At 33.0% G+C, this 26,856-nt stretch overlaps 1 protein-coding gene across 4 annotated transcripts in view; it reads left to right on the top strand.

Moving 5' to 3' along the window:
* Positions 1 to 2,560: 2,560 nt before the first annotated feature.
* The window catches only part of Ddr (discoidin domain-containing receptor 2), a 789,300-nt gene continuing 765,004 nt past the window's right edge, over positions 2,561 to 26,856 (top strand). For all 4 annotated transcript variants that reach the window (XM_072542711.1, XM_072542712.1, XM_072542713.1 and 1 more), the window contains exon 1: positions 2,561 to 2,730. The gene's annotated coding sequence lies outside the window, so the exon portion shown is untranslated. The remainder of the gene's footprint in view (positions 2,731 to 26,856) is intronic.

The raw sequence follows: 26,856 nt of genomic DNA on the forward strand, positions 1-26,856 counted from the left end.
TGGATGCATTTGGGCTTTGCCAGACCAGATGAAGTTCAAGAAGTTCCTTTACATAGCGCAAAAGTGAGTGTCTGGTGTGCAGTTTCGGGACATGGAATCATTGGTCCATACTTTATCGAAGAAAATGGTAGGCAAGTCAAACTTACTCAACAGAGGTATATACAAATTCGTCAATTTGGAACATTTTTCAAACAAATTCATTTCACGATTTACTGACGTTTTTAAACGGGCTCGAGCCCGTTTTTAAACAGGTACCACCAACCATCAATGAGTTAAAGGATGCCGTTAGAGCCTTCTTCGAGAAACATTACGAGAAATCTGGAATATCGGTATAAAATCTGTATTGAGAGAGGAGAAGCTCATTTAGAACTTGTTATAAAGTGTCAATAGTATGTATTTTTTAAAACAATAAAATAATTACAAGTTCAGTACTATTTATTTTGGGCTATACTGTTTCCATGTATATCGATGACTAGGAGATCTTTAAGAGATATACTAGTCGCCAACTATCGCGCTAGCTCATTTAGCATTACCCAGGGTGCCCGTGTAAAATTCTTTTACGGACGCGAGCTAGCGGCGGTGATTAGCGGCTGCATCAAGACTACTCCACTATATTGGCTTCCGATCCTTAGCCATATTCCTCCGCCTATTCTACGAAGACAAAAGGCCTTGATAACGGAGTATTCGAAAGTAAATAGCAACTTGCTCAATCCATGAAGGCATCCCGAGTTTAGCAGCAAACCGACTCCCATCCAGAAAACCACTCATAAGAACAGCCCAACAGCTAACAGCAGATGATTTTAATGTTACCTCCAGATGGCGCACGCTGTGGACTGAGGAAGCCCCACCTGAAGTATCCAACCTTATTGACCCATTCCAAAAGCCTGATGGCTTCGACCAGCCACGAAACATATGGAAGAGCCTAAACCGAATTAGAACGGGACATGCAGTATGCGCACACAACCTACATAAATGGGAAAACAGCCTACCTCCAGCTGCGACTGTGGAGCTCCAGATCAAACCATCCAACACATAGTGGAGACATGTGAATTGAGGGCATATCGAGGGGACCCAAAAGACTTTTTCAAAACTACGCCTGCAAGCCTTGAATGGATAGCTCAACTTGACTTAAAGATATAACCTTATCTGTTTGTATCATCTTGTATTTTATCTGTATTTTGTCTATGTTCGTTTTTATATAATCTTGTGTTTGTATTTTTGAATTATGTACTTACATTTTTTACAATTATTACTGTATTTACTCCATGTATTGAGCCATACGCTAAATAAATGGACTATACTGTATATGATCAGTTTGTATAGGTTTTCTAAACACTGAAAGTTCTAATGTAGAACAGGAAGGAGAGGAAGAATTCTTATTAATGGTTAAATCTAAAAAGTGAAAACTTTTATTAGAAACATTTTTTTCTAAGGCTTACAGACTCTTGGTAAATCGTTTTTTTTTCGTTTTCCCCCCTACAGGGGGGCTTTTAGTGGGTAAGAGTGGTAAATCTTTTTGCATATTTTAGGGGCCCAAAATTGACACTCGGCAAAATTCAGCTTGTATAATGTTTAGAGGTTGTGTGGTACTTGCGGCTGATCATACAAGGGAAGGTGGAAGGCAAAAGAGGACCGGGGAGAAGACGCACGTCCTGGCTGAAGAATCTGAGACAATGGAGTGGGAAAACGTCAATAGAACTTTTCAGAACTTCTGCAGATAGAGTCAAATGGGCAATGATGATCGCCAATGTCCTTAGGGATGGGGCACGTTAAGAAGAAGGTACTTTCGTCACTGACGACTGGAGTAATTATAAGTTTGGTTATCAGGAAGTAGGTGATGGGTAGTGATGGCAGTTGGATCTGACCTCTTATTCTTGTGCAATTCTTCGGTGAGCAGTGATTAATTTATTCATCTTGCACAACATATAATAGAACTGTACAAATAATGAAAGCAAATCTAAATTTGATAAAGGCAAAGCTTATAAGCAATTTATCAGCACTGGCGTTGCGTATTTTAGCGAATGCCGTAAATGGCATTTAAATTTTCGATAAACCTATCCATCAGAATGAAAAGAACATTAAATATGTAAATAACGAATCGAAACCCAAACGTCCTTTTACAGTTTATTTTACTATTTGCATACAGTTCAGGAACATTATATATTTCCACCGAAATGGAATCAGAATTATTGAAACAAAATAAAACCTCTCATAATCGAAAAGCGATATTTTGAAAGCTTTCCTCGAATCATGTCAGCCGCAATAAACACAACTGTCAAACTTGCACATACTCATCCCAAACATAACAATCCACTTTCGCCCGTACTAGCCATCTCTTTTTATTTATCTCCTTTAATATTCCTGCTGTTATCCCGTCAACTCCACCACCTGTTTAAAAATTCCTCGACCACCCCTCACCGCCGAAGAGAAATTGGCCATATACACAAAATATCCATAATGCAATAGTGAGGAGTGGGGCGGCCGACTGTGAGCACAGGCGCATTTAGAGCGGGCGCGATTGCCAATTCTTAGTTTTCTTCTACTCGCGGTGTAGAGAGGTTGTTGCCGGGATGCGTTTGGAGCCCAACGACACGCGTTTAAAATATTCATAGTGGTTGTGGTTGGTGTTTTAATCGACAAACGAACTGTCATGTGGAAATAATTTAAAAACTTTTTGCTGTGTTCTGTGTATTTTACCCGTCGGTGTGTTAGTACTAAAAGTTGAGTTAGGTGAGACCCTTTTACTACCTTTTTATTGCTTATGAATATATGATTGGGGGTTCGTGTTTACTTTCCATTTTTTACTTTGGCCGGAATGTTTGTGTTGCCGACGCTGTCTTTAATTACCAACCATCGCCTATTATTTTATTGCTTTTGTTCCGAAACTTCATTAACACAAACAACGTTGGTTTGCGGCCTTTCCTTTGACGGAATCAATCAATAACAAAAAAATGTTACCTACTCTCTTTAGGTAACTATACCTCGTCTGAAAGTTATTGATAGCACTGTTTTTATGCACACAGTCGATCATGTAAGTAATGACATAAACCAAATACGGAAGAATTTCCAAATTCTTTGAAATTTTCTTATGTCAAATGTTGCACTAATTCTAATAAAACGTTAATGTGGGTAACCAAACAATCTGTTCAGATATAAAATATTATCATTATGAACTACTTAAGTTTATTCTTCTTTTTTAAGTGCCGTCTGCCAATCGGAGATTGGATATCATCATCAGTATCTGTACTCTATCTACCATTGCTCTGAAGAGTTCTATTGAGCTGCATATAAACCAGTGCCCTAAATTTTTCAAACAAGACACTCTCCTTCTTCTTATACTCCTTCCCCATCTCTTTTCTTTCCCTGTGTTATCATATACTTCAGTATTCGTTTTCTTCTGTGTCCATGTCATTCTAAGCATCCGTCTGTAACACAACATACATTTCAAATCACTGTAGCTTGTTTATGCTTCAGTGTCCAGCTTTCAAGTCCATATTATACTACCGAAATCACGTAACATCTCAGTTCTCATCTAAGGTGATTATTACAGAAAATTGTTTTCATTTTTACAAACGCCTTTCTTGCTATTTCTATCCTGGTACTTATTTCTATTGTTTGATCATTATTTTTTGAAATCCAGGTTTCCAAGTATTTGTATTTTCAACCCCTATCTATCGGTACATCTTCTAAATGCAGTGGCGGTTCGTGGCTTTAGAAACAAGGTCGGCAAGTTTTTTTTGTCTCCTCATATAGGTATACCGTCTAATAAAAAGGCTTCAATCATCATTAGGAGAGTTTTTGTTTTTAACCTAAACATGTTTATAAATTAACTATAGTTTACGTTGTTTGGAAGTACCAAAATGGGTTATAACGTCATCGTAAAGTTTATTAGAGCTTTGGAGAGATTTAAAATTTTTTTTTTCTATTGACATCTGATAGAAGATTGATATTCACTCTTGTTTCATGGTGTTTTGACAATATGTTTTGATTCTTTTGAGACAAGTGAAATCCCGTTTATTTGAGGCAGAACTTAATGGTAATGAGATAATTAATTATGTCTATTAAGTTATAAGCATATCTATGCTAACTTTACGGTAAATCTAGCATAGCTATATCTCGAGAAGGAGCATATTTTATTGCTAATTAATTGCTGTTGATTGGTATATTAACCAATCCCCAAAAGTTAACCCATCATCCCCTAACTCAAAAAACACCACCAGAAAATCGAAATTTCTGCCAAAAAGCGATCCGCAAGAAATTTATTGCTATTCATTGCCGAAGTTTTACGCCAAGAAACAATATATTACTGCAACCGTTTCCGAGAAACCATGGCTATGCTAACTTGACGGTAAAACTACCATAGCCATAGGTATATATCAGCAATAAAAATTATTACAAGGCCCATCTTGGCGGTATCTTTTATTGCTAATTAATTTCTGTTGATTGGTACATTGTCCAATCACCAAAAACTATCCCATCATCCCCCTAACGCGAAACGCATACCTGAAAAAATAGAGATATCTGCCAAAAACGTTGAAACCAGAAAAGTGAACCGCTATGAATTAGTTGCTAATTTGTTGCTGAAATTTTATGCCAAGAAACACTTTATTGCTGCAAGCGTTTCCGAAAAATAATGATGACTGAACCTATCTTAACCTTGACGAAATAGTGCTGATACAGTATATAACATATATCATTTCACCCTCGCTTTTAGCTTGCAAAGTCTTTTACTATGTTTATTTATTATTATTTTTTTATAGTATATTTCAAGCTTTTTTAAAAACCTGTATCCCTTTTCGTTACCGAGATATAGATATGGCTATGCTGGCTTTACCAATAAGTTAACGTAGCCATTGTTTCTCGTAAACGGGTACAGCAGTATATTTTTTCTTGGCGTAAAACTTCAACAATAAATTTATCAATTAATTCCTGCCGGTTCACTTTTTTTGTTTCAACGTTTTTGACCGATATCTCGATTTTCTGGTGGTGTTTTTTGAGTTAGGGGATGATGGGTTAGCTTTTGGTGATTGGTTAATATACCAATCAACAGCAATTAATTAGCGATACAATATGCCGCCAAGATGAGCTCTGTAGCCGTATTTATTAGTGAGTATATAAAATTATACATATCTTGTAACTTATCCCACCTTCCGAAAATATTTGCATCGGCATATAAGACTTTTAATTCATTTTCTAATTCTATTTTATTAAATAATGATGGATAATTTTTAATTAACTTGTCTAATAGATATCTTGGAAATTCTTTGGCGTAACTTTTAAATTTTGAATCGTCTAAGAGGTCAAAAATTTGCAAATCTTCTAAATTCGAAAAACGAGTATATCTATTTTCACAATAATAGCATGCAAAATTTCAAAATATACTCGTTTTTTGAGGTATGTGTCATGCCTTTGAGTTTTTTTGGGGGAGTTCAAAAATATAAAGCGAATCCAAAACGTCACTGCTTATATATTGAAAATTACTACCATTATGAAAATATCTATTGTTGCACTAGTTTTGTTATTCTATTTTTGAAATAAATAATATCAGTTGACTGATTTTGAACAACATTGAATATCAAATCGGTTTGGGTAAACACTTTCTTAAATATATTTAAAATAATAATAAAAGGGTAATAATTTAATAAACTTTTCAAACCGACTACTCCACAGATCGAGATAACATCACTTTCAAAATCGTCGCCATCAATAATAAAATCAAAAACTTCCAAAAGCTGTTCACGAAAATCTGCTTCTGTGAAGACTATTCTATTACGCGATTCCATCGCGTTTAACAAACTGTTTGCATTTTTTTCGAAACAAATTTTTGAAACAAAACGTAGCCTGCAAAACTAAATTCATTCTATACGCATGACAATGAGTAAATAACGCTTGCGGTGCAATATATTTAACTTTTGCCTCGAGCTCATTCAATTCACCGGAGATCACGGCAGCGCTGTCATAAGTTTGCCCTACCAATCTTTTTTTGATATCAAAAAATTTTAATCTTTTCTTTAAAACACCAAAAATATATTCTGACTTATGGCGTTTACTTACGTCTGTAAAACCTAAAAACCTCGTAAATATAACCACGTAACTCGTATCGATCAACAATTGACATGATATATCAGTAGTTTCATCTACTTCTAGCAAAAAGCAAAGGGTTTACTGAATCTCAGATTTAATAACGTTATTCAAAATGTAACTAATTGATTCTGGACTGTTTTAGATGCACCTCTAAATGTCTTAGAATCAGAAAGTAAATTAGAAAATTCGAAATCGTACTTCTTAAACATTTTTATTAGTTGTGTATAATTACCCTGATTTAAAGAATGCTCCAATTCATCGTGTCCCTTAAATGATAATTATTCACAAGAACTTAAAAAAATTGAAATGTCAATTAAACGACATAAAACTGCTTCATTATTTTTTACAATTTCATTATGTTTAATAGCATTTTCACGTTGGGCATTATCTAATGAAACATAGATATTTTGTTTTCGAAACTGACTTTTCGATTTTGAAGTTTAACCCTATTTGTCTAAAATAAGATGCAAGACGAACAGAAAAATCTGTTTTTTATTTCACTCTCGGTAATCCATGAGTAAAATACGACGACTTCAACGTGCATAAGAAGGTAAGAGAAATTACAGGTAAATGTAAAAACAGAAGAATAAGTAAACTTGTTAATGACAATGGAGAGATAATCGTGGACAAAGAGAGTATCAATGATACCTGGAAAAATTACATAAGAAATTTATTTTTTGATGAGAGAGAGAACCAGCCCCCAATACCTACGGAAACAGGACCACCTATACTAGTGGCAGAAATAAGAGCAGCCATAATATCACTAAAAGAAGGTAGAGCTCCAGGACCAGACGGAGTACAATCTGAATTTCTTAAACTTCTTGATGATGAATCTTTAAGAGTGCTATGTAAAATCTTCAATAATATCTATGACATAGGCAATATCCCAAAAGATTGGCTACTTTCAGAATTTATTACCTTACCAAAGAAACAGGGAGCAAAAAAGTGCGGAGAATATAGGCTAATAAGTCTAATGAGCCATACATTAAAACTTTTTCTTAAAATTATACATCGTAGAATATACAAGCTATGCGAAGAGAGAATACAAGACACACAGTTTGGATTCATGAAGGGCGTAGGTACAAGAGATGCACTGTTTAGTCTACAAGTATTATTTCAAAGATGCAGAGATATGACTTGCGATATTTACACCTGCTTTGTGGACTACCAAAAAGCATTTGATACAGTTCAACACCAAAAAATGATGGATATTCTAACAAAAGCCCAAATGGATGATAAAGATCGGCGTATAATACAAAGTTTATACTGGAACCAATCAGCCACAATAAGAACGAATTTTGGAGGTGAACCAACGGAAATGATCAAGATCTACGAGGCGTTAGACAAGGTTGTATACTTTCACCTATATTATTTAATCTATATTCAGAGGAAATATTTAGTGAAGCCTTGGAAAAATGCGAACATGGAATACTTCTAAATGGAGAACGCCTAAACAACATCCGTTATGCAGACGATACCGTTATTTTTGCAGACAGTTTGAACAGTTTACAGCAACTGATAAACAAAGTAAATGAAGTAAGTGAAAGATTTGGACTTCAAGTAAATATAACAAAAACTAAATTTATGATCATCAGCAAAAATAAAGTTAGAGACGCTCAACTACTTATCAATAATACACCAGTGGACCGAGTAAAACAGTATAACTATCTTGGAACAACAGTAAATGAACAATGGGATCACTCACAGGAAATAAAATGTAGAATAGAGAAGGCTAGGAGTGCATTCAATAACATGGCCAAACTCTTTAAAAGCCACAATCTTAATCTGGAGATAAAAGTAAGGCTCCTACGGTGTTATATCTTCTCAATATTGTATTACGGAGTTGAATCCTGGACACTAACTGAAGCAATGGAGAAAAAACTTGAAGCCTTCGAGATGTGGCTATACAGGCGAATTCTAAGGATATCATGGACAGACAAGATAACCAACGAGACCGTATTACGAAGAGTGGGCAAAGAAAGAGAGGTGATGTATACCATTAAAAGGAGAAAGTTGGAATATCTCGGACATATAATGAGAAACAGCACTAAATACAGATTACTGAAGGTAATCCTACAGGGTAAAGTATTCGGAAAGCGAGGAATTGGGAGAAGGAGAATATCATGGTTGAAGAACCTGAGGAAATGGTTCTCCACAACAACAACGAATCTATTTAAAGCATCAGTCAATAAAATAATTATAGCCAGAATGATTGCCAATATTCGGAACGAATAGGCACTGAAAGAAGAAGAAGAATCCATGAGTACTTGCTGTACCAATTATCCGAAAATAATCTATTACTTCCCTTGCCCCCGCACTAATATTCATAAGCTGGGCCGTTTTAAGCAAAGAACGTCCCTGATTTTTAATATCAATTTGTTCTTCGTATAGAATAGATGAAAACCCATATTGCAAAATATAATTTACAATATCAGATTTATCAGTACTTGCAGTTTCTCCCATAGCTTGCATTTTTTTAGGTTAATTTACCTGAATTTGGTTACACTTCAAATATATCAAAAAACCCTTTAACTATTTACGACAGCGATTTACGTAGCATTAATTTTATGTGTTACCATAATAAGTCTGATGACTTTCTTGTACTGTTTTCTAAATTCAATAAATGTACTTTTAGGTACAGCAATGGGATCGTTTTTATTTAATGCTATAATAAATTAGAGCCCCCCACGCATTTCAAACGCTATGTTCAAAACTATGATTTTGCCAACATCTCAGTAACATCTGCACATCTATTGTTATATGTCACTTCCCCATTGACGATTATTCCTTTCCTTGTGCTTGATAAAACTTCCTGGGAAATTTGTTCACTATAGACGTTAAATAGTAGTGGCGACAATATATATATACCTGTCACACTCCGCGTGTTATTCTTATGGCTGTTCAAGTATTACATAAGCTCTGTAGGGGGCCAGAGGTCTGTGCTTTGTAGTGTTGCCCAAATGCAAGAACAAGACGAGACTTAGACAGTCTTGGTCTTGGTCTTGCGCCAATACACCTGGTCTTGGTCTTGGTCTTGGTATTGCACTCCTGGTCTTGGTCTTGGTCTTGCAGCAAGAGTCTTGCAAGTCTTGCAGTTACCCATTAGCCTATTGCTATTTATTAAAGGTTACTTTAGATCTTAGAACAACGTAACGGAGTCAGTACATTTTAAGCTTGAATTAACATAGCCATAATAAAGACCAACCAAATTAATAAATGTCTAAACAACTGACATCGGGTGGGGTTTGAAGCCACGATATAAGCGTACCGTGCCTATGCTCTAACTAACTCAGCTATCTACCATGCCCCACAGAAGTCAATCTGTTACTTAATAAACGCTTGCATTTACTAAGCTTACATGTGCTAAAACATGGTTAAAACACAAAAAAAAACAAATTAATGACATAAGCATGCCTGTATTTTAAAGAACATTATCTGCCTAGAAAGAGATTGATGGACATGATGGGCAAAAAATCCACATACATGTATCAAGGGCACAGATTTTTTAGGTGATAAGATAACAAATTATAATCCACTTATTAAAGCAAAATAAATGTTTTTAGAAATCTTATCTCTACTTTTATATAAAAAACTAACTTGAGAAAATAAAGAATAGGTAAAAAAGCAATGACAATCAAAAGAAGTTATTTTAAATTAAGGAGATACCTACTTAATAAATACATTAATTTACCAAAATTTAGTAGGTATATGATATAATATGTAATTGGTAATAAGGAAATAAGTATATTTTTTTATATGTCCACTTTTACCAGTGGTTATTAAAAAGCTTGTGATATCTCCACTGAATTTTGTTTTTTCAGGAAGAAATATTTGTAATTCCTTTTTGTGAAAAGATATTAGATGCTTCCTTAAACCTGACGTGTTTCTGTTGTTCATTTTCATTTCAACCTTTCTATGTAAGCACAATTTACACAAACCAATTAGGGATGCATGAATTATTTCGAAAAACTCATCAAATTTGCTTTTAGGTCTGTTAACAAATTGTAAATTTGTCAACAATTATTATATTAAACTCAAAGTAAAGCTCAATTGGGAATGAAGTTAAGTAATGTCGAGAAAGTAACTACGATACTACTAGTTACTTTATGTTCGTTACTATCCAATACCTTAAGTATCTAACAACAAACCGAGAATTATATATCGTTACTTCGTTATTCTAAATACTTCGGTATTTTGTTATGGTAGGCGACATTATCTGTTATTAATTTTGTCTCGTTACTTTCGCGCTCTTTCAGCAAATTTTGTTTAACCGAATGATCTCATCGCACACTCAGCAGAAACAATTTATAGTCTTAGGCCGATAAGATTTGGTTATTTAGATTCCTCCTGACTAAACTATAATCGGAAAAAAATTGAATTATTAAGTGGGTGTCCGTAACAATTATATTTTTTATTAGCTAGGGTGACATATTTTAAAAAATATCGATACGATATTACTGTCGGCGTCGCAATGCAAAAAGATTAGTTTTATGATTAGAGGCCGGCTATTCTTAAAATATGGACAATTAATTTCAGAGCCAAGAAGTCGTGTACTGGAAAAGAATGTACAAAATATTTAATTTTGTAATCTCGACCTCTGAGCACGTGTCAAATGTATTTTTTTAATGAATATTTTGATTCGGTATGTATGTTTATGGTATTGTTTGTAATGCGCATTAGTTCAGTTTTTCAAATTTTTATTACATTTTTTTGCGTCTCATTGAGTCTCATTCAGTCCTAGCTGCAAGACGCAAGAGTCTCGCAGGCTTAGTCTTGTTCTTGCTTAAATCTTGCACGGTCAGTCTTGGTCTTGGTCTTGCTAAAATAAGGCGGTCTTGGTCTTGGTCTTGGTCTTGCAAAAACGCAAGAACAAGACCAAGACTGCAAGACCAAGACCGATTTTGGGCAACACTAGTGCTTTGCGTATTTTTGATGACATGAACGGGAGGTGGGAGGTCTAGATGATGATTACGTCAGTAGTGATTATTTACTTTTTTACATATATTGCAACCCACACCTTATATTTAGCTACATGCAAAACGTGTGGTCTTTACCATACTTCCTTCCTTCCAAGACACTAAACCGTAACGAATAAAGAAGTTTATAAAAACTTTACAATGGACCAGATATGTAGAAAAACTTTACAAGGAAGATACTATTATACCTGAAGAAGAAGGAACAGAAATTTAAGATGGATCAAAAATATTAAAGGAAATATAAATCACAAAAGAGGAAATAAGAAATTATCTCTTCGTGTGTCTCATCCTTTAAGGACATTGACGATCATCATGGTCCATTTTATTCTGTCTTCAGCAATTCTGAAGAGTTCTATGGTTGTTTTTCCACTCCACTGCCACCTTCCTTTTAGTGTTTGTTGCGTGTTGTGTCCATGATATTTTCCACATTCTTCTATAACACCACATCTCAAAGCTGGCAAGTCTTTGCACTGTCCAGGCTTTTCCCTTTTTGGGCAGGCTCATATTCGATAGATTTTTTCGATTATCTATTATCCCCCATCCTCTTTACGTGTCATACCATATTAATTGCCTTTATTCTACCCTTTATGATGTTGAATGAATCCTGTTTGTGCTTGTTCTAACTTTTTCATTAGGTATATGTTCTATTCTGAACAATCGATAAGCTCTTTTGATAAAATTCATTTCTATAGTACTTTTCTTTTGATTTTAACTGACATTCAGATTCATAGTTCTATATATTGTAACAGCTTTAAACAGATAAATAAATTTAGACTTAATGGTCAATATTCACTTATTTAGATTGTTTAAAAACTGAAGTGGTTTCAATGCTTACGCATGAAAATGTGTTAACAAAAATGATACAGTGAGACTTAACACCTGCTTTCTCCACTAATTATTTCAAACTAGCTGAAATTTTGTCCATTATGAACGTGAAGTTATTAATCATTTAGTTTTTGTTCTTTTACGACACCGCACCAAACACTTTACACTTTTTTAATTTACTTAAAATATTAACAACGCCTCCCACACAGTATAATAACTTCTCGTGTGAGTTCGATGCATTTTTGCGCCGTCGAGGCGATAAAAGATTTGCTTCTAAGAAATCTTTTTACTGCCTAAAAAGGTACAATCGTTTCGGCTTGTCTCGTCGTGTGAGTCATGCATTAGCAACACTGAAGCCTTTTGTTGCCATTAATAAATGAATATGAACGGATGTCTTTATTATACCAACACTTTTTGCTAATAAAGAAGCTTAAGGAGGATAAACGTCGAGTTCTTTTGTTAAAGGCACAATTACTGTCAATTTTGTTTTTAGCTTTAATTTCTGCTAGGTCATAGATGAATATCAATTGGACGGCTTTTTTTTAGAATTGTGTATAGCTTGTCTCAAAATATATCGTCTTGGTTTTTACCTCGTAAACGATTAGTGTTATTTATGCTAAAGTAGTATTAGTGTGGCCGATTATATGCCTATGCGTAAGTCGGGTATGTCCTAGACGAAGTCGAGTAATAACGAATTGATGAGCTCTGTTTGAAATTTGATTTTTCCACGGTTTTACATATGTTTTCACTTCGCGAAGTTTTGAAGTTGAACTAGCCCAGTTGAAATGTTATTAATACATTTCAACATTGAGGAATTACCGTCCTTTAAATTTGTGCGAAATTTCTTCCCGATCGGTCAAATAGTTTAAAAGTTATTCAATTTGTTTATCCCTGGGACTAATTATTTAAACCATTGAACTTGCCCTATGAATGATGCTAGACACATTTAACAAATTTCATAGGATTCTTTAAGACTTAGACTATCTCAGAAGTTATATTGAGTTGAGCATATTGAGTTTTCATCGAATTTATTTTCAAAATAAACGTTTGAAAAAGGGGTATGTTTTTTACTTTGTACAAACAATTGTAATAACTTCTATATTTTTCAAGCTACAGACTTGTACGTACAACCATTAGATAGCTGGTAAAAAAACTCACATTTAATAAAAATAAACCTTCTATGAACAATAGGAACGAAGTTAGCGACAATTTTTTTGTTAATATATCTCCATTGTTTATAAACATTAAAAAGTAAAATTTGCACAAATTTTGAATGAAAATCTAAACTTTATATTAAATTTTATAGCTATAAAATTCATCCAATTTTTCGAAACTTAAAACCTTTCGAAACGAAGTTACTTTCGAAAGATCGACATAGGAAAGTGGAGGGGAAACTGCTTTAACTCCTCGCTGCAAAATTTAATATTATGGTTACGGATTTATCATTCAAAAGCTTCAACAGTTCTGTAGGAATTTCATCAGGTCCATTTGCTTTTCCATTTTTAGCGTTTCTTATTGCGTATCCTACTTCTTCTTTCAATATGTCTGGCCCAGTTGCATTGATTATCTGAGTTAAGTTGTTTCTATCGTCTTCAAATAATTCATTTAGGTATTCTGTCTATCTTTTTATTTTATTTTCTAGATCTACAATAAGATTTCCATCTTTGTCTTTAAGTTTACCTATTTGGCATTTCTTTATGCTTCCTGTTATCTCCTTTACTTTTTTGTGCATATTGAACGCATCGTACTTTTTCTCATACGTTTCCATTTCTTCACATTGTTCTTTAATCCACTCCTCTTTGGCTTCTTTTATTCTCTTTTTTATGTGTTTATTTATTTCTTTGTATTTGTCTGGATAATTCTTCATCTTTCTTCTTTGTTCCATCAAGTCTAGTATATCTTGAGTCATCCACCTCTTATTCTTTGTTGTTGTTTTTGTAAGATGTTTCTTTCCTGCTGTTTGTATAGCTGCATTTATGTACTTTAATTTTTGGTTAACGTTGTTTGTATCGTTAATTTGTTGCTCCACTGAACGGAGGTTTTCATTTATTTCTTCTCCTGTTTCTTGTCGTATATTTTTGTTTCTAAGTTTATTTAAATCTAGTGCCTTTCTGTGTGGTCTTCTAATTTTTTTTGGTCTCGCCTATATCACAGTAACTACCGGGTTATGATCTGAGCCTATATCAGCTCCTGGGTACGTCTTAGTACATTTAACGGCATTATGAAACCTCCTTGCTATCATAATGTAGTCTATTTGATTTCTCTATTTTTTCTTTGGTATGTTGTGGAGATGTCCATGTATATAACCGTCGAGGAGGTAATTTGAGAAAGGTATTTGTTATTACGAAGTCTTCACTTTGGCAAAATTGAATCAATCGATCTCCTCTGTCATTTCTGTTTCCAAGTCCATATTTTCCTACTTGTTCTCCTACCTTACCTTGACCCACCTTGACATTAAGATCGCCCATTAATATGTTAATGTATGGAAAGACTGACTTAATAAGTGAAGACAAACAACCTGCAACAAAAAGGTTCAGACCTGACAGTGAAGTCGAATAAATGAACCAAATTTTACCTTTTAAACCAATGTATGTAATGAAATTAAAAAAAAGTAAAGTTTAATAAACAGTGCAAAATTTAATAAGGCAAGTGATGAAAAAATCGACTTGTTTTATCAAAGCAGTAAGGCAGATTAGATTAATATTGTATATCATATTTGTAAGAAAAATAGAATAAAAATCAATATGGTTAATTATAAAAATACAAACAATTATAATTAATATAAGGAATATAATAATATAATGTGTAGAAAATTACCTGAAATTTAATTTATAAAATATATAAGTATTATTACATCATTGATATAAAATGAAAAAACATGTTGATTTTCCGGGATTTTCCGAGATTTATGGGGGGTGAAAATTATGTCATCATTATTAATACTGCGACAGATTATTCGAGCAAATTAGAAAAAAGTAAGTATTTAGGGTGAATTTCAAATGGACTCAATTTTTCCGGGTTTTCCCATATTTTCCGGCCAGTGAAAACTATGTAGTTATTCATATTTCGACGAGCTACCCCAGAATAAAAAAAGAGGCTTGCAGCTGCAAAGGAAGCCGAGATAATGTAAATTTTTCCTACGTGTTGCAATTTGAAGTTCCGATGCCGAAAAAAAAAACGGAGCTGAAACAGATATCCTCTTCACTTTCCTATGTCGATCTTTCGAAACTACCGTCGTTTCGAAAAATAAAGTTTAGATTTTCATTCAAAATTTGTGCAAATTTTACTTCTTAATGTTTATAAACAATGGAGATATAATTTTTTTTTAAAAATAGTCACTAACTTCGTTCCTATTAGTCATAGAAGGTTTTTTATTTTTTAATGTGAGCTTATTTACCAGCTATCCAATGGTTGTACGTACAAGTCTGTAGCTTGAAACATATAGAAGTTATTACAATTGTTTATAAGTAAAAAACATACCCCTTTTTCAAACGTTTATTTTGAAAATAAATTCGATGAAAACTCAATATGCATTTAACTTCTGAGATAGTCTAAGTCTTAAAGAATCCAATGAAATTTACTGAATGTGTCTAGCATCATGCATAGGGCAAGCTCAATAGTTTAAATAATTAGCCTCAGGGATAAACAAATTAAATAACTTATTAAATATTTGACTAATCGGGGCGAAATTTCGCACAAATCTAAAAGATGGTAATTCCTTGATGTTTAAATGTATTAATACCATTTTTTTTGTTAATAAAAATTTAATAAAATTTATAAATTAGTGCAAAAACACTGCTTTTTTGCAAATATCTCTGTAAATTATTTATCAATTTTAATTAAAAAAACGGGAAAATAAAGATATTCTTGACATAAAAAAATGACATAAATATTGTTTATTTAAAATATAAGGGAAAAAATTTATAGACAAAAAATCAAATTGTGACCATAAATTATTGCTTAAAAAAAACGCAAGTTAAAACTAGGAGTATCTTTTCATCGATTCATCATCTAGTATCCCCCACCTATGTCTTAAAACCTTCAGTTATCTGCGAAACATTTTTGCACCTTTTTTTTAACCAGACTGGGCTAAACTGTCCCACTGGTTTTGGCACAAATTTTCAACCTTCGCTTTAACAAATAATTTTAAATCATTTAGCACTGCGTTTCTCACTTCACTTGCGGTTTCATTGTTTTTTGCTTGTTGTCAATGCGGCTCGGTTCTTCGTTCCTTTGAAGTCCAATGTGTAAAGGAACCCACAGAAATTGTACAGTATGGTTGCTGTTTTGTATGGTGGCTAGTTTTTTTTAATTAGGAGAGCAATTGGATGTGTTGTATACAGCTGGTTAATGGTATTGGTGGAACTGAGAAAATCGATAATTATAAGAGCTTTCGATATATTGCAGGAGTTAATATGAGTTAGAGCTTGGTAGATGGCATATAGCTCGCCGGTATGTATGCAGCTTAAGAATGGTAGTTTATACTCAAGTGTAATATTTGAAGTAACGACAGCTGCTCCAACTCCAGTAGATGTTTTAGAGGCATCTGTGTATACGTGATAGAAGTTAGAAAATTTTTTGATGAAGGTATTTTTTATTAAGGAGTCGGGAGTATCGTTCTTTCTAAAGATATTTAAGGATGCGTCAGATTGAGGAATGCTTATTGTTCAAGAAGGATGAATTCTTATGAAGTTGGAATAGGTACTTGGTATCGGAAATTGTAAAGCCATGAGAGTATGCCTAACCCTTTCGTAGAATGATTATTTCACATTACTATTTTCAGTATATAAGTTTTTAAAACGATCAGCGAATATGTTGTATTGTAATAAATTGAATGTTTATTTTGTTTTTAATTAAATATTAAGCTTCTGGGAGAACTCACTCGACCTATCCTTGTCTAGTTTTTTATCATCGCATTTGAGTTTTCTGAGTTGTTTTGCCAGTTTCTTTTTTAACTTTGTACATTTTAATTTTAGTGGACGCTCGGATGTACATGAATGGATTTTGGATAAGAGTTCTATAAATGCTTGAGGTTTTGAGGTATATTTATTTGTAACACTGATAATATCTTTAGCCCCTTGAATGTTTTCAAATAAATCAACTGTTTTTTCGAAGGTTAATATTTGTTTTTCGGAATCGAATAATTCTTTAATTGGTTGCATTAGGGTTTCTAAAGACACTGTCGCTGTTTTTGGATTTTTTTTTGGTTTCTGGATTGGCTTTAAAAATACATTGTCACTAGTCTCATTGGGGAGTGTTATTGCTTCAGATATAGTTCGTTTGGAGGCTGATTTTGATGTATTTGTCTCGTTGGATATGCTAAATTTTTGTGTTGCCCGAAAGTCTTTATTTTAATTAAGAGAGCTAGAATAATTGCGTAGACTGGAAGAAGAAGACTGTTTAGTAATACTTGTGTGTAAAACTCCATTTTTTGAAAAAAATTCATCTACAATTTGTTTACTTGAATATACTTAAGAAATAAATACAGGTACGATTGTTGGTGGTTCTTGATGAAAAAATAATATGTTTGGACTAACTAGAGTACCTATCGCTAAGTATTCTTCTAATTTGACATTATTGAGAGAATTGAAAACTATTGTTTAGTTTGGATGGATAGATTGGTTCTTGTTGTTTACCGACTGCAGCTGAGTAAGATAAAGATAGTTGTGAAGTCGATTGAGGTAATTCATCGTTATTCTCAGTAACATACAATTCCAGTAAATCAATATTGAAATGGTTATAAAAGTTTATCATTAAAATTTTATTCCAAACAAGAGTAAAGAAAATCTCGGTTGCCTTTTTCTCAGCGTACAAACAAGGAAAGTCTTTCATCTTCATCGCGGCGCAATGCATAAATATGTTCGAGTTGTAAATGCCGATTTATCCATTACAATGAAAATTAGTCTTTCTTTAATGCAGACTTTGTCCTTCTTCCTGGAAACTGTTATACGTTTCCTTAGTATTCTCTATTTAACTTGACGATTCCTATACAATATGTAAATGTTACAAACAATACGGATGATTGGATTTGTCCTGAATAATAAAATTAGTCGAAGAGAGAACGGAATCGATAGATGGCGAAAAGAATAGTAACGGTCACGTTTGCAAAATGCGAACTTGTAGTAGTCTAAAACTGGTAGTGGATTTGACCGAATTGAATTAGACATTGACAAGAACGAAGTGGTTTACAAGTATTTGAAAAGGAACTGTTTTGGTAATGTTTGGTAATGTACTTCTTTTATTCGCAACATATACGACTACATTTTCAAAAACACGTAACAGGAAAAATAAGTTTTTTTTTGGTTTTAAGGTACAAGAGTAATAGATAATATAGATGTTACAAACACGTTCTTTGAATTACCTAATAGACGTTTGTACACGTGGAAATCACCAAGAGATAATAAACATCAGATAATGAGAAATCAAATAGAATATATAATGATCAAAGAAAGATATCGGAATATCGTAGTAGCACATATGAAAATTAAAATTAAAAGAATAGAGAGGACAGCAAAAGAAGAAAGAATTGATATAAATGCACTAAGAGATCCAGAAATCAGAGGAAATATCGAAGAAAACATCAACAAAAACTGGGAGAAAATAAAGGCTGACTTAATAGAACCTTCAAAAAAGTATCTATGCAAAACTAAAGAAAAGAAAAAAGATTGGATGACGGACGAAATACTAAACTTGATGAACAAAAGAAGAGTATATAAGGACAAAAATAAATCATTTGCCAGCAAACACAAAACGAAATACGGCGACAAATTCGAATAGCAAAAGAAAATTGGTTAAAAGAAAAATGTGATGAAATAGAAATGATACAAAATAAACATGACAGCTTTAATTTACACAGGAAAATAAAATAATTAACTAGAAGATCAGAATACAAACAAAATATACTAGATGATGAAAAGGGAAACACAGTAATGGAAACAGAAAACAAATTGATGGTATGGGCAAACTATATAGAACAGCTGTTTAACGACAAACGAGACAAAATAGATAACGAATATTTCTTTGAAGAGACTGGACCATAAATAACAGAAAGTGAAGTAAAACACACAATTAAAGAAACGGGCAAGTCGGCATTGAAAAAGAAGAAGAACAAACAACTCCATATGGCAACATACAACATCCGCTCCATGGCAAAAGATGAAAAACTCTACGAACTAGAAGAGGAATTGGGGAACTTGAATTGGGACATAATGGGACTGTCAGAAGTTAAAAGAAGAGGTGAAGGATATGTGGACTTACATTCAGGCGACAGACTTTATTATAAAGGCAGGGAAGCCTACACATACGGTGGAGTAGGTTTCTTAATCAACAAGAAGAGAAAATCTCAAATTCAAATAATTGACAGCATATCAGACAGGGTTACATACATGGTCTTAAAACTAAGTCCAAAAACTAAAATAAAGATCGTGCAAGTTTATGCTCCAACTGAAAAAGCAACCGATGAGGAAATAAATTCTTTTTACGAAGACGTTAAAAAGCTAATTTAAAATTAGAACATAAGTCTTCAAGAACTATCTTAAACAAAAATAAAACATTATTTCACTGAGACTTATCATAAAAAAATAAAAAAAAAAAATGGCAAAAAACATAATAAAATTAAGCCGGAATATTGTTACACTCATTGCAAATTGGATTTACATGTTCCAAACAAACATACTTTTTACAAATCGAACAAAAATATTTCGTTTTTCGATTCGTTTTCCATCCACATTCATTACACCTCCTAATTGCTCCTGGAGTTCTTTGAATTGGCACGGCATCTTTATCCAAATGACAAATCTCCCTTAGTCGAATTCTTATTGTCTTGGGTATTTATTTTATTTTACAATAAATTTGAGCATGGGTCGCAAAACCCATATGCCCATGTAAATACAATGTTATATAGTGTGCAATTAAATGGTTACATTACAATAGTTACATATTAAGCACTGACTAACTAAATAAATATATACAAAAACATAAGTAATAGCATTCCGATTGCCTTTAGAATTGACCGTCATTGACTCCCAGCGGTCTAATAGACAAGCTGCGTCTACTGAAAGGTTAATGTATTACCTGTATCAATATAAACATGAAATAACTGATATGTTGTAAGTGGCATAAAGAAAAAAAAATCAACAAAAAGAAACAACAAAAAAGAAAACAAAAAAAAGCAAAAGAATAAAAATAGGAATAAAAAAAAATAAAAAAAAGACTAAATTATACACAAAGGATAAGGTTTCAATTAAAGTAAAATGAAATTATTTTAGTTAAATAAAAAAAGTATTTTTACTGGGAATTACACTGTCTAGCTATAGAAACCTGGATAATGAAGTGAGAGATCAAGTACAAAAAGCAAAATAATGGCAGGATGCCCTTAATAACACTATATGGCGAAACAGACACATTAACACTGAGATGAAGTCAAGAATTTATAAAGCCAGTGTAAGACCAATAATGACATATGCCTCAGAAACAAGAGCTGACACAGCCACAACGCAGAAACGGTAGAGATGAGAGTACTGAGAAGAATTACAGGATATACGCTAGGAGATCAAAAGAGAAGTGAAGACATTAGAAGAAAATGTAACGTACAGTATATAAATGAATGGAAACAAAATAGAAAAAAGAATGAAATAACCACCTAATTAAAATAAAAAAAATATTCAGGGTGTTTCATTAAAAGAAGATAATGGGTAAGATGGGTGGCCCTGTATATTTGAAAATACTTTTAAGGTATGCTCCTAACTTTTACTTAACCATTTCGAGACTCCAGGTACATATGTGTAAGTACCACTATGTTTGCATACGAGCCTAAAATAATGTTTTGCCGTTAAATTCCTGAAACGCATTACGTTGATGACGTTATACAATGCTTGAAAGGTACCTTTCAAAAATATCGACAAGACAGCAGTTTTCAAAGTATCGAAGAGTCCATGACGAAATTCAAAGGTCGATCGTCACTCAAGCAGTATATGCCGCTCAAATCAGTAAAAAGGGGAGTCAAAATGTGGCTTAGGTCAGAATCGTTTACTGGATATACCTACGACTTCAACATTTACACAAGTCGTGAAACTGAATATGTAGAAGGAACTCTTGGGGAATGTGTAGTGAACAAACTTATTTCCACAGCAAAAGAAAGAGATATAACCTTTTGCTTTGATCGCTGTTTTACTTCGGTTTGTCTGTTGAAAAATCTACAGTACGCAGCAATAGGTACCTGTAACCAGAATAGAAAAAACTTACCAAACATAAAAGATAAATTGCGAAGAGGTGAACGCTTATTTCAGTGCAATGAAAATGGACTAATGTTTGTGAAATGGCAGGACACCAAGGAAGTCTTGATGCTGAGTAATTGCCATAATGACAATGTTTCATCTGTCAATAAAACCATGAGACATGGCTCGAAAGTAAATGTGCCTTGCCCAGAAATGATAGCGTGCTACAGGAAAATTATGGGTGGGGTTGATCTAGCGGACCAAATGGTAGGATTGTACGATTTAGATCGTAAATCAAACAAATGGTGGAAAAAAGTATTCCATCATTTACTTATGATGTCAGTTGTAAACTCATGGATTATTTGTAATGAAAAAAATAAAAAAAAATTCCTCTGATACAATTTCTGGTACCTCTAGCAGAAGAAATTATTGCCGAAGGACAAAAAATTTCTGCTATACGACGTTTATCTAAGAAGGAAAGAATATCTATCTATAAAAAGAAAACATTTCGAGAGTGTGTTATATAATATTTTTATGTAGGACTGTTGGTACACATACGTACCATTACACAAGACTAATGGTACGTATATGTACCACCCCTCCCCACCAACAACCTAACGTTTTTATTAACATGTTTTGTCAAAAAATGGTATATTTGTGTATATAAAAATAAAAAACCACAAAAATATGTTTTTAAAACCCGTTAAAAAAACCGTCTCCAAAGGGTTAAATAAACTTAACTTAAGTTCCGCAGTCTGTATGTATCTTATATAATTGAAGTGATACAAGAAGAGGCACTTCTTCCAATTGTTTCTAAAATTATTTATTTGCTCAATCTCCTCTAAATGTCCGATAAAACACAATTCAATTTTTTAAAGACTCCAATCTAATAAAAAAATCTAATATTAATTTAACGTTGATTCGGTAATTCTAAATAAAAAATATTATTTATTAATTTTAATAATTTATATTCAATAGCAATATCCGCCGACGAAGTCATTATTTTTATATCCTATTATATACGTTTTATCGTTTTCTGTTATTATATTATCTAAAATAATGAACCAACCGCGTTGGGATCCCATCTCTTTTACCGAAATGAAGAACCCCGAACATCAAGAAAATTATGTCAATGAACTAATAATTCCTTTTTGGAGTTTCGTCACGTATCAGTCAGGAAAAAGGATCCACAAGTGCCAAAGTACAAATTTTATATCGAACCCTCCCAGGCCCGGATTAAGACGTTCACGTAAGCAGTCGGTTACCGATCAGAAATGTGCGCCAGATTGTCCAAATCTATTTCAGAAAATTGGAATGGAAACAGGCAGTCGCTGAGGAACAAACACGATAAGAATATTCGCATGGGGATTTAATCATTTTAAATTTGTTGATTCGGTTAAGATTGAAAAATATTATTACTTTGGACCGTAGATAAATATTTGATTTTTATTATAACGACATGTCACCAAATTCTGTTACTTCCATCTTTAATATGTGATTTTAAGATTCCAAATTTTTCATATATTGACATGGAATAAGTATATAAGAACGAATCTATTTCAAATAGCAGTGGGAGCAATCGTATGATCTGTTCAGTGAAATCAGTCATTCATCATCTTGAAAAAGAGCTTAAAAACAAGAAATTTTGATCAAATTATTGTAATTATGTTTTATCGAAAAAAATAAAACCAAAACATTTAAGGAACAAACAAATTCTTCTGATAATTTTTCAGGGAATAAACAGATACACTCATTGTATCATACTCTTAGTGTCTGTTATGTCCAGAATTATTTCATTGTTATTTGTGGCAATTTCAACATATATTATCTTAAAGTCTCACTGGAAAAATAATGTTCCTAGATTTTATGACAAATTTTTGACTGCGCCATTTAAGAAACGTAAAAGAAGGACCGATGACAGCAGTGGATAGTTCCCACTTAAAAGAAAGGAGAAAGGTTGGCAGTGTTCTAGATAGCTAACCCCAGCTAAAATCTTAACAGCTTTCTTTTGCATTCTAAATATTTGAACTGCATTTGTTGAATTGCTCCATATAATTAATCTATAGTTTAGGACAGAGTGAAATAAAGAAAAATACGTCATTTTTACTGTTTCAAAGTTGACAACCCTTGCTAGTTGGCGAATAACAAATAATGAACTTGATAGCTTTTTCTTTAGTTGTGAGACATGAGCCGACCAGTTCACTCGATTATCTATGGTTATTCCCAATAGTTCAACAATATCTTTGTTATCTGGATCATTATGTAAATTACTTGCAGATATAACCAAATTTTGCGTTTTATAAGTTAACTTTTAGTTTGTTTGCAGCAAACCATAAGCTAGATTTAGTAGAAACTTCCTCATAAGACATTTTTAAATCATTTTTTTTTCTGATATAACATATGTCGTATCATCTTCGAATTATACGGATTTATACGGAGATATGATTTTAGCAAATCGTTGACACAAATAATAAACAAAAGAGGTCTAAGACCGAACCGAAAATCGGAGAGATGACCTTTAGATACTACCGCCTGGTGTTCTGCCACATAGATAAGAAGTTATAAGCTTAAGAGGGATACCTCTGATTCCATAGTAATTTAATTTGTGGAGCAAAATATCGTCTGAAACGCAGTCAAAAGCCTTCGACAAGTCGCAAAAAAATTGCTATGCGATTGCTGCGTTCAAGCCCCTCAATCACCTCGCTCACACCATTAAATACCGGGTTCGTAGTAGAAGGAGGACTTCTGAATCCATATTGTGAGTTGCTAAAGTAATTATTTGACTCAAAATAAAAATAAAATTGTTGTTTGTTAACCTTTTCATTCACTTTCCCAAAAGTAGAAACAATGCTTATGGGTCTGTAATTGACAGTTTTTGAGGAATTACCTTTTTTGTAGATAGGTAGTACTTTTCAGTAATTTAAGGCTTTTTTTTTGGTCGAATGAGTTGAGGCGCGGTATTTAGAACCAGAAGTCGCGAGTTCGATCCCAATGAGGGAATATATTTTTTTTTGGCAAATGGATTTAGTGTCCGCAGTCATATAAACTCAAACAAACAACAGTAATTTAGTACTTTCGGAAATACTCCAGTTGATAGAATTAAATTAATAAGATGAGTGAAAGGTGTTAAAACTATTTGGTAAGTTTCTTTTAAAATTTTGCTATTATTTTCGTAAACGTCCCTACAATTAGAATTACTAAGATACTTTATTATTTGATAGACCTCTTCTTCCACAACGGGACGAAAAAAGACTTGCTCGGAGAAGGATAATTTCTATAATATATTGACATTAATAGTAACAAAAGATGTAATTATATTCTCTGCAATTGTAGTAAAAAATTGATTTATTTCGTCTGGAGGTAGATCAGGTCGGACCAAACTGGATCTTGTATTGTTTCTTTCGAAATTCACTATTTTTCAGCAGTCTAGGTTTATTATTGGAATTAGTAATAAAATCACAATAAGCTGACTTTTTATCATTTTGTAATTGCCGATTACATTAAATTTTTTGTTGTTTATACATTTTTGTTGTTTCAATTTTGTATATTTTGAACAAATCGGGATCCTTACTGGCATCTGCAATGTGTTTAATAAGAGAAAGATTAGATCTGTAAGACTTTAATTCATTTTTTTTTTTTTTTTTTATTAGAAAACTGTTTATTTGTAGGAATAAGTTACAAACAGTGTACCGTTTTTACAATGTCATTTTTAATTCATTATTAAACCATTGCACAGGTGTTTTTCAGCAGTTTATCGTATTTTTTTTAGTGAAAAATGCTTTAATATAAAGTTGTTATAAGTATAGGTAAGAAAGACTGTCAAAAAATCAGGATCATTATTAGTATCATAGAAAACGTCCATCCTCGTACTAGCTAGCGCACGTTTAAGCTAAAACTCCTAAAGCAGAAAAACAAGGATAAAATTCGCCCACTCTGTAGATATTTTTAGAAAAAACTTTCAGAAAAGACTAAACGAGAATGGTAAACCGTAAGAAACCCGAGTTAGATTCTATGAAGATCTTCAAAAGGTGGTAGATGTAATACCAACAACGTTTGCAGTGATTGGCAAGAACTGGTAATCAGACAACAGACATAAAGCAAAAATTTAAATAGAGTACTATTAACGCATATTTTTAAACCAACACAAGAGGATTCAAATCAATGATAAACTGCCTTCTTATAAACAGAAATATTCAATACAAACAATTATTAGATTACACTTTACAGCAACTATATCTATCAATTGAAAGTATATACTACTATCAACTAAAAATATAGAAACTTTTTATGCGTGCCATCATACGTGGAAATCAAGACAAACGAAGCAGTGGACCATGATGTCTTTCTTATTAGCAAACATGCTAATAAGAAACGACAATAAAGCCTCTATAAAAAACATACCACTAATTTATGACAGAATCACTAAAATTCCATGTCCAACAAATTCCATGTCCAACAAATTAATATTCTAGATCATCATAATCTTTACCACTCCCACTCAAACTTAGTGAGCAAGTAATCATAACTCGATTGCGTTTAAGACATACAATACCAACCCATATACACTTACTAAATAAAGAACCATACCTCTCTGCCAAAACTGCAAGATCTCAATCATTGTTAAACATATCCTGCTAGAATACCAAACATACATCCACAAAAGAAGAAAAAAATAACGTAGCTATCAACATAAAAGATCTACTAAGCTGCTAGTTCAACCAAGTACGAAAATATTTAAGACATTAAATTTCGCAAAATTTAAAATATGTAACAAAAGAAGAGGATGCAGAATGGGAAACAAAGAAATAAAAATACTCTGTTACGCAGACGATGCAATATTGATAGCCTAAGATGAAGATAGTCTGCAAAGGCTGGTCCACAGATTTAACATAAGAGCAAAAGAATTTAATACGACAATCTCATCTCAAAAACTAAAACAATAGTATTCAGCAAAGAACCAACCAGATGTAAAATAGAAATTGATGGCATCAGTATTGAACAAGTAATGGAAGTAAAATACCTGGGAATTACACTGTCTAGCAATGGAGACCTGGACAAAGAAGTGAGAGATCAAGTACAAAAAGCAAATAGACTGGCAGGATGCTTTAATAACACTATATGGCGAAACATACACATTAATACTAAGATGGAGTCAAGAATTTATAAAGCCAGTGTAAGACTAATAATGACATATGCCTCAGAAAAAAGACCCGACATAGCCACAATGCAAAGGCTACTGGAAACGGCAGAGATGAGAGTATTGAGAAGAATTACAGGAAATACGCTGAGACATCGAACGAGACGTGAAGACATTAGAAGAAAATTTAACGTACAGTGTATAAATGAATGAACAAAAAACAGCAAAAAAAATGGAATAATCACATAAGCAGAATGGAAGAGACCGGTGTCATCAAAATAGCAAGAGATAAGTCACCATTCGGCAGAAGAAGTATCGGACGGGAGTGAAAACCTTCCATAGAGGTATTAATCCGCCAATGAACAAGCAGAATTGCTTATAAAGAGGAAGAAGAAGAAGAACATTTAAAATAATATATTTAAATTGTATACAATATAAGACATTGAAAACTTGTAATTTGTGTTTATACCCCCTGCTAATCAATAACCCTCAGTAGTTGATGCAGGGTTATTTTTGTTTAAATAATAAAAGAAAAGTATTAGATCTACAGAGCCAAAGCATAGCTAAATTAGGCACTAACTACGTATTAGTTTTGGTAAAAATTAACTTTAATATGATG

Source organism: Diabrotica undecimpunctata, chromosome 9 (assembly GCF_040954645.1).
Source record: "Diabrotica undecimpunctata isolate CICGRU chromosome 9, icDiaUnde3, whole genome shotgun sequence".
Taxonomy (NCBI): domain Eukaryota; kingdom Metazoa; phylum Arthropoda; class Insecta; order Coleoptera; family Chrysomelidae; genus Diabrotica; species Diabrotica undecimpunctata.